Raw genomic sequence first — 9,653 nt, 5'->3', positions numbered from 1 at the left:
CAATTGGTTGGATTGTTAAAGATTTTGAATTTCTAAGTCTATATACTTTTTAATGTCTCTTGACTTATTATTTACCTTTTTAATGTCTTTTTCTTACCTTTTTAATGTCCCAGGCGGGGAAACGTCCCTTTCCTTTCATGATAACGTGTATAAGTCGTAAACATGTTGTCTTCCTCTTGTAAAACTTCTCCGCACGCCTTAATCTGCAGTCGGCTCACTTTATCTAATTATCTCATTTGCGCCGCCCAAAACAACGTCCCACATCTGAGAGGTTTACTCTCCGTTGTAAACCGACGCCGACGCAAACACAGTAGTGAGATAGTGTTGGAAACCGGCGGAGAGGTGACATTCACTGCCGAGATAAGAAGCGCACACACAGACTTTTCTGGGACAGAGGTCGAGGCTCGCCGTCAACACATGGAGTGCGCCGGTCTAGTTGGAGGATTCTGGGCCATCGTGACTTCAGAGAGAGGCTTCTCTAGAAGCGAAGAAGCAAAGACGTTTGGTAGAAAGCCAAGAGACGTAGCGGACAGCTCGGGTCCTCGTCTCCACGTGAATATCAGACACAAAACAAGCTTCCGCGCTCGTTCTTCATCAGACGTGCTGCCATCTTAAAACCCGTTGAAAACTGTGGAGCCCATATGGGCTCTGTGGCGGATATTCCTATGAAAACTGTATGATTCACTTCTTTATTTACTCATAACCAGTAACATGTACCGTAAAAGTCGGGTTACAAGCCGCTCCTACCTCCGGTCAGTGTCCCGCTGTAGCAAGCTAGGAGCAGCGCCAGCTTCCCGCTCCTGCTGCTAGCTTCCCGCTCCTGCTGCTAGCTCTCCACTGCTGCTAGCTCCCCGCTGCTGCTGCTAGCTCCCCGCTCCTGCTGCCACTGGCCGCTGCCGCTGCTAGCTCCCCGCTGCTGCTGCTAGCTCCCCGCTGCTGCTGCTAGCTTCCCGCTGCTGCTGCTACTGCCCGCGTCCCCTCTGCCTGAGTTGGGTGTCGAGCCGGGGCTGGTCCCGCTACCTTCGGTGGTTGTCAGGGAGCTAGCGGAGAGCTAGCGTAAAGCTAGCAGAAGTTAGCAGAGAGCTAGCGGAAGTTAGCGGAGAACTAGCATGTGCGCCAGCTGGCTACAGCGGGGAGCAAACAGGGACACTGACTGAAGGTAGTAGCGGCGTGTAACCCGACTTTTACGGTAGACTGATATTTACACATCTGAACTCACAACTCACATTATACTCTAATATTATATCACCAACATTATTCAAATAGCCGTAGTGGTTGCAGAGATGCACCTTTTTTAGTTTGGGTATGACATTTTTGAGAAGAGGCCTAAAAATAGGTTTTCAAAAGGTTAAATAACATGACCTCGTCTTTCTGACCATTCACTGAACAAACTAATGCTTTCGGCTAAAAGTCGGTTTTCTTCTCGACCTTCTTCACTCTGATTTGTTCTGCTGATTGCTCTCCGGTGCAATATTATAAAAGCTGACTGATTATTGGTAATGTTTTGGAATACCTGCGAGACTTTTTGGCTCATCAGACGTCAACATGGTGGAAGTCAACAGTCTGGATTCAACCCGTTTGAGAGTTTGCTCCAGGTAAACGATAAGAAGTCATTGCATCCATTGCAGCACATTGCAGTATTAATAACAATCTGCACATTAGAGTTTGACGTTCATCATCATACACAAAGTCGGGAAAATCACTGATACATCAGGATTTATCATCTGAGGATCAATATGTTGTTAATACTTTTGATAAAAATAGAATAACAGGAATCAGCTGACCTCTGATGGAATAACACGGTTTACAGTAAACTCTATTGGGACAGTGCAGGCCGGCATTTAATAACATAATGTTAAGTAGTTTGAATTTAGGAGGTATTCATATTAATAAGGTATTAATAGGTAATAATACGGTGGTTTTCTTCTTCCTGGATATTCGCCATTAAAAACCTGTTCTGTTCAGTGCTTCTGTGTCTCCTTATTTTAATGTTGTACTCTACTGTAGAATAGTAGATGTAACTGTAAATATTCCTCTCATTATTGCACTTAATCAATACTAATATTGTTTATAGTTAAATGTTTATTGTCATTGTTAAACCTTATGCACCTCCAGCCAGGACACATTCCTTCTATGTGAAAACATTCATGGCAATAAATGGGATTCTGATTCCTCACACGATGCCTCTATTTCCAACGCCGCGTGCACTCCGGCGCCTGCTGTGTGCACGCGCGTAACGGGAGCGATCTGATGCGCGTACCCGTGAGAACCGGTTAAGCTACCCAACCGACCAACCGACTAAAGGGGAGCACTGGGAAGCCCCTTCAATGCTGCGTTCACGTGCTGCTCGTAAAACTCCACACCCCTTACTCTGAAAAGTGGAAACATTTCCGCATCACTTGGCGGAGCCTTGAAGCGCTCCGGGGTCGGCAGTTTGGTGATGAAGAGAAGAGGAGAGCTGCTTTACGGCACAGTGATGAGGAGAAAAGGGGGGCTGGGGGGCACCTTTGCGGGCCCTCGGGGTTCAGGTGTGTGTGTGTGTTTTGGGGTGGGAAAAGGTGCGCCGGGGCGCGTCACAGCTCCGCACACATCCACTTTCGCTCGCGCAAACGGCGGCGCACTTGACAGAAAATCAGAGGCGGGCCCTAGCGGCGCGTCACGCGGCTCCTGTTGCTCTGCGAGGAGGCAGGCCGGTGTTTTTCCACTGTCTCATGTCCCCCCGTTCACACAGACAAAGGTCAGGAAAGAGAGCTTTATAAACGGGCTAAAATATAAGCTACCGACGCGTCCCAGCCTCCTCAGTCGCTCTCGCGGACACGGACAAGACGAGACGTACACGGGACCGCGCGCTCAAAAGGACATTTAAAAAAAGGACAACATAATATTCAACATCACGTCAACAGAGCAGGTAACGGGGCAGAAAACACACATTTACATCCTCGTTGCACACCTCTAAAAAAAGAAGAAAAAAACGTGTTTGAAATGGATGACTGTGCTTTTTTTTTTTTGCTTTTTTTTTTAAGTCACATCATTAAGATTATTTCCATCGTATTTATGATTGTAATGCGTCTGGATGAGATGTTTTTTCTCGTATGTACAGAAGCCCTCGTGCCTCTACGGGTGGGTCTGATGGCCAATTAGCAGCTTTTTCTTGCGTTTCTGCTTCTTTTCTTCTTCTTCTTTTTCTGTGTGTGTGTGTGTGTGTGTGTGTGTGTGTGTGTGTGTGTGTGTGTGTGTGTGTGTGTGTGTGTTAACGCTGATGGAGAAGCTGCACGCGTTATGATTCACGCTCTGTGGTGCATTGGTCATGTTTTATGTTTTACATCTTTACATTTAAACATGAAATGCCCCCCTCCCCCTCCCCACGCTGCCTCCACGCGCGTGCAGACCACGTCCTGTGTAGCTTCCCATGACGGGAGGTTGTTGGTTTGATTCCCCTCGTGAGGATGTGGAGCTTTTGTCTGCTCCAGCCCTGCAGGTATGAGCTGCTCTTTGTCCCTGCGCGCATCTGGAGGGACTGGCTCCGGCGCTGGCTTCTGTTTGAGCGCCATGGCGTTTCATTCCGTTATTCACCCGTTATTGTTATTGTAGAAGAAGAAGAAGAAAGAAGGGGGAAGTGAAGTGAGACGCTCTCTCTCTCTCTCTCTCTCTCTCTCTCTCTCTCTGTCTTTCTCTCTGGCTCTCTCCCTCTCTCTCTCTCTCTCTCTCATTCTCTCTCCCTCTGTCGCTCTGTCTCTCTCTCATTCTCTCTCTCTCTCTCTCTGTCTCTCATTCTCTCTCTGTCTCTCATTCTCTCTCTCTCTCTCTGTCTCTCATTCTCTCTCTCTCTCTCTGGCTCTCTCCCTCTCTCTCTCTCTCTCTCATTCTCTCTCCCTCTGTCGCTCTGTCTCTCTCTCATTCTCTCTCTCTCTCTCTCTGTCTCTCATTCTCTCTCTCTCTCTCTCTGTCTCTCATTCTCTCTCTGTCTCTCATTCTCTCTCTCTCTCTCTCTCTCTCTCTCTCTCTCTGTCTCTCTCTCTCTCTCTCTCTCTCTCTCTCTCTCTCTCTCTCTCTCTCTCTCTCATTCTCTCTCCCTCTGTCGCTCTGTCTCTCTCTCATTCTCTCTCTGTCTCTCATTCTCTCTCTCTCCCTCTCTATCTCTCTCTCTCTCTCATTCTCTCTCCCTCTCTGTCTCCCTCTCTCTCTCTCTCATTCTCTCTCTGTCTTTCTCTCTGTCTCTCATTCTCTCTCTCTCTCTGTCGCTCTCTCTCTCTCTGTCTTTCTCTATGTCTCTCTCCCTCCCTCTCTCATATATATGAGAGAGAGATATATCTGATATAATATATATATATATATATATTTATATATATCTATATATATTATATCAGTTCCATTCAGAAGCTGCTTCATTGGCACAGACTCAACCTTTATTACCAAAGCAAAAGACATGAAACATATTTATAAATGTATGAGTAACAATAACTTCAGATGGAGACAATGCAGTGAAAAGAAGAGATTAATACAAAGATCTGTGTGTCAACACGCCAACGTTTAAACAAGTGTGTGTGTGTGTGTGTGTGTGTGTGTGTGTGTGTGTGTGTGTGTGTGTGTGTGTGTGTGCTATGAGATCAGCGCAGTAAGACTGTTTCAGTGCAGAAATACACAGATGAATGGCAGTCTTCATGGGTTTATTCCATCCCACGCCCCTTTCTCGCTCTCTCTCTCTCCCTCCCTCCCTCTCCCTCCCCATTTCTCTCTCTCTCTCTCCCTCCCTCTCTCTCTCCTCCCTCTTGTTTTTGTGGACACATCCATCCTCACTGTGACGAGTGTCTGACGGTAACTCCTGTCGATGGAGAGAGCGGTGCTCTGACAGCCTGATGGTGGCGCTGCAGCTCGGCCACCACGCCTCTCATATCACTGTCATCTGTCTGTCTAGGCTCTTCATTTCATACTTCATTTAATAACTATTGCACTGTAGTGTTGATGGTTCTGATATTCTGCGTCTTCACACTGACCTCCACTAAAAAAAAAACAGCCAGATTTGGGATTTGTGGAAGAAGTTGAGCCCACAGAACATCCAGGCGTTTTCTGGTCACTGCAATTTCTCGCTAATTAAATCTTGAGCGTCTATGAAAACGTATCACACAATGAGGAAGTCATGGTAAATGTAGTCCTCTAATACATTTAAAAAGCTTTCTCTTGTTTTCGCTGCACATGGACTTCTGCCCTCGTGTTTTCCATCGCTCTAAAAGGAACTTCAGTTTGTCTCTGCTGAACCTTCACAGAAACTACTAACACATATTATCAGACTATTTGTCTTGATAACAGAATATTTGACACTAGTTTGTAGTTCTTTCACTTGGCCGTGCCAAACATTAAAGTTGGTGTTGTTGGTGATCAGCCTCAGCGATTGAAGAAGAGATCTTGGAATATATGTTTTGAGCTTTGTTTTAATAAATGCATTTGTTGGACTATAAGGCCATTCAGAAGTCCAGTCGGCTTCCAGCATCCGTTCCACCTCAACACTCAGATGCACGTAGCATTGGGCGAGTCCTTGAAGGCCACGTCAGTGTTGGGACACAAAGGAAGAGGCCTGCCTGTCAAAATAAAATGCCTGAACTGGTCCAACCCCCATCAGGCGCTAACATCTCACCTACGTGTGGATTTGGTTCAAGCCACAACACCGGCGCCTCATTGGTCGAGAGCCTACGGGAACCCCAGGGGAGTGTTTTGTTCGGTGCCTTCCCATCATCCCACAGAGGAATACTGCACATTTTTAGAAAGATTACCTCCCATAGCGTATACATCTGCAATAATAATCACAGTAAACACAAGCGTTGACATGTTTGGAAGCATATTCAGTCCAAAAAAACGTGTTTTTCGGTGCAGAAATTGAAAATTGACCTACTTGCACCAAGACAAACTGCATATGTAAATAACCGTCTCCTTCCACATGTGTCAGATGACACACTTTCAGAAGAGTCTGAGGACCAATGAGATCGCAGGATCTTGGAAATCCCCCAAAATAAAAGATATACTCCTAGACACTTACGGGTCAGAACATGATCAATATTAAGTTATTAGACTCCCTCAGTCTCCACGGTTACAGGGACGTTGTAAGGGACTTATGAATGTTTTAGTGAAACGTTCTAATCGCTTAGTCATTTTAAGGAGCTTACGGAATTATTAAAACCTAACGATCTTAAAAAAAAAAAAGTAAAACCACACGTCTCTGCTCACAAGGGTTACGGTACTTTAGCAATTTAAATGGATTAAATCTGAACCGTGGATGAGGACATAGCACAGTTTTCGGGAGGCAGGAACAAATATAAGGTGAACAACGGCTGAAGCAGAAGGAGGTTCAATCCAACGTTTCCTCAGTGGGGTTGCTGCTATTTGGTGCAAGCTTTCTGCATGTTTTAAATGAATGAACGCCGGTGGAAAAGCCCCTGCACCAGCACTCAGGCCCTCTGATGCTGAGGTCTCTGAATCGGCCACTGTGAGCGTCGGAGACTCGCCTCCGACTAGAATGCGGTCTTTGTGTCTTGCTGCTGATTATGGGAGGAGAAGGAGGGGAAAGCATTGCTTCAACACGAACTGCATCCAGTCGTTCGCCACGAGGAGTTTTCCAAGCGTCCGACTGGATGTTTGGATGTTTATTCAAGTGGGAAACGCTGCAGTGTTTGTTAAATCACTCATTAAGAGTGTGTTGTGTGTTTGTGAAATCTCAGCCGGAAGCACATCAACATTCCCAAAGTAGGTTTTTTTTTTTTAACAAATGGAAGCCGAGAGAGCAAACAGTGACACGGGGAATAAAACCATCACCCATGATGCACTGCAGGAGCTGCCGTCAGACTTCCAGTAGACGACGGTATCGGGTATCTTGATGAACGCGTGAACCAGCATGAATGAACCAGCATGAACACCCACAGCCTGTCCATTGGGAAGAATACTTCACTCATGGATATCGCCATGAAACTTCCCATGTTCATTACTTGCATGAAGACAAATCCTTTTTGTATTACAAGTTTCCTGAAATGTCATTTTAAAATGTTAAACCGCGTCGTAAGCTTGGTTTGTGATGGAGACATTTTGACCCTTTAAAGCGAGGTAAAGGAGGTTTGGGATTTTTTTGTTTTGCATGGGACAGAAGGTGCAAGAGGCAATTTTTTATGTATTTATATTTGGACAGTTTTTACATCTACATTTCCACGACAACTGAGGAAGCTCGATCAGAGCGTGGGTGAACCTCGGGTTATTGTTTAGTCGGCAGAAAGTGAATCGTCCAGCTTTACTTTGAAGTCCGTTATGGATCGCATGAAAAATCCATCTCAGGCTTCAAGGTATGGAGATGAGTGTGGTTTATGTGTGTGTGTGTGTGACATTCAAAACAAAAATGGCGGCTCCTGAAGAGGCTTGTGTGGATGCTGCCGTAGCATCAGGTATATCAGAACGGAAATAATATTATTTTTTTTATTGCAATAAGAGCAAAGAACACTGGAGGTTTTCCTCGATGGGGAAGATGCTTTTCACTCTCCTCCCACTGGTTTAGGCAAGAGTTTGATTGACAGATGGTTCATCCAATCACCTGCCAAATATATAAATATATATATATATATATATTTATTTTTCTTGCCACTGACTAATCTTCCAAAACCATCCGCTTGTTCAACCAAACATTCAGATGTTCTTCTTCTGCATATAAGGAATTTAGTTTTGCATGAAGTGCCATCTGCTGTTAACATGTGTAGTTCCTCTTTATCTCCTTCTTCTAAAATCCTGCTGACTCAGACTTCCTTGCAGCAGGTCACTTTGTTGAGCGACACGGCGTCTCGTGTGAAATGTAATGAGTCAGCCGCTTCCACTTCCTTCATATCTGATGCGAAGTGAAGTCACGACTTAAAAAAAACAAAAAAGCCACAAAAAGCTGCAGCGCTCACGCAGCCGGACGGCAAACTCACGATAAAAAACTCTGATGGTCCAGATGCACGCCTCAGCTTGTGTTAGTGTGTGTAGACGGGAGTGAAGCCATATGGACCTGCGTGGCTTTGAACAGCATTATGCGACCCCCACCCCAAACAAGGAAACAGAATCCACAGTGACTGTTGACTCGAGATAAGAACAGACGGTATGCGCCTGTCTGTCTGTCTTTATGCTCACTTCCTGTTCTGCGGGTCTGAGCCTCCATCTCTCGCATGCTGTGGTGCTCTGACTGCATGGGACTCACTTTTCTTTGTCACTTTTTTCTTTTTTTTGTACCTCAGTTAGCTTTTAGCCGCTCTTTCTTTCGCCCTCTTGCACTTCGTCCCTCGTGGAGGGAAAGATGGGCGAAGACGATGAAGTGGAAGAGATCACGATGTCGCTTTAAGAAAAACGATGGACGGATGAAATGATCGTATGTGTCGCAATACCCTTACATGGCCTGTGGTGGCCAGAGTGCGTCAGCACCGAGCAATATTACCCATCAGGCCATGCTTCCTTCAAGGAGTCGGATCAATCGACTTCTGGTAACTTCTCTCTTCTTTTTTTTTGTCACTTACATTTTTTTAGTCATTTAAATATAGTAGCATTAAACATTAATGCAAGAAATACTTCTCTCTTGACTCTCGTGTTCATATTCAGTTGCCACTTTTGCAAAAGCACCCGATGATTGAGGCTGGATCGCTCGCCGCGGTCCGGCTCCCCCTGGTGGACGGTGAATACGGGCGCTGACGTGTCGCGCGGCTTACAGATCACTTCTTTAGTTCTTTGGCTCTCCTTCTTCATCGTGGGGTTTCAAACTCTTTTTGCTGGTGTTTCCTGCTGGGTTTAATCAGTAGAGTCGTTCAAAGATTCAAATATTCATTCACGTTGACATTCAAGTGATTATTATTAATAATTTAGAAATATTGCATGCAAAAGTCCACCGGCTTCCACTTGCTCTTCCTCTCTCTCAAACAGAAACACAGGCAGCGACGTGTGGCCTCGTTTCTGTACTTCTCTCAGGCCCTCGTCCAAATGTATTTATTGAAAAATATGATATTCTCCTGCTATCCATATTTGTTGGTGTTTTTCCTTCTCCAAAACATGTTTACGGTTTATGAAACTGTGTTGACGGTGCTTTCCAGCATCTTATCTAACAGCAGCACGAATTAATGTAATACATATAACCACAATAAAATACAATCAGATGTAAGCTAAGCTAGCATGTTGCTACTTCTTTTTAAATTTAGTATACATTACAACAATGCAATGAAGCCGTTATTGTGGACGTTTGAGACCCCAAAGCAACATCGTGTGCCAGGATGATCTCTGCATGTCGCCCGAGTAAAATATGAGTTGTGAAGGAAATGTGGGGCAGAGGAGGAGGAGGAGGAAGAGGAAGAGGAGGAGAGTGGAATTAAAAGGCGGTCAGCCCAGTGGAAGTGTACATGGTCTTAGAATAGGAGAGTGTGTTATGTAAGTGGTTAGAAAGCGTGTGTGTGTGTGTGTGTGTGTATGTAATGGTGGCTGGGTTCTATAGTCGCTACATGAGTCTCAGCCCAGCATCTCTCTCACACACACACACACACACACACACACACACACACACACACACACACACACACACACACACACACACACACACACACACACACACACCAGACAATGCGTCTCTATATTCTACCGTAAGCTTTAATACATCATTCCCACGT

Source organism: Taurulus bubalis (genome assembly GCF_910589615.1).
Source record: "Taurulus bubalis genome assembly, chromosome: 5".
Taxonomy (NCBI): Eukaryota; Metazoa; Chordata; class Actinopteri; order Perciformes; family Cottidae; genus Taurulus; species Taurulus bubalis.
This window is presented reverse-complemented; position numbering follows the sequence as displayed.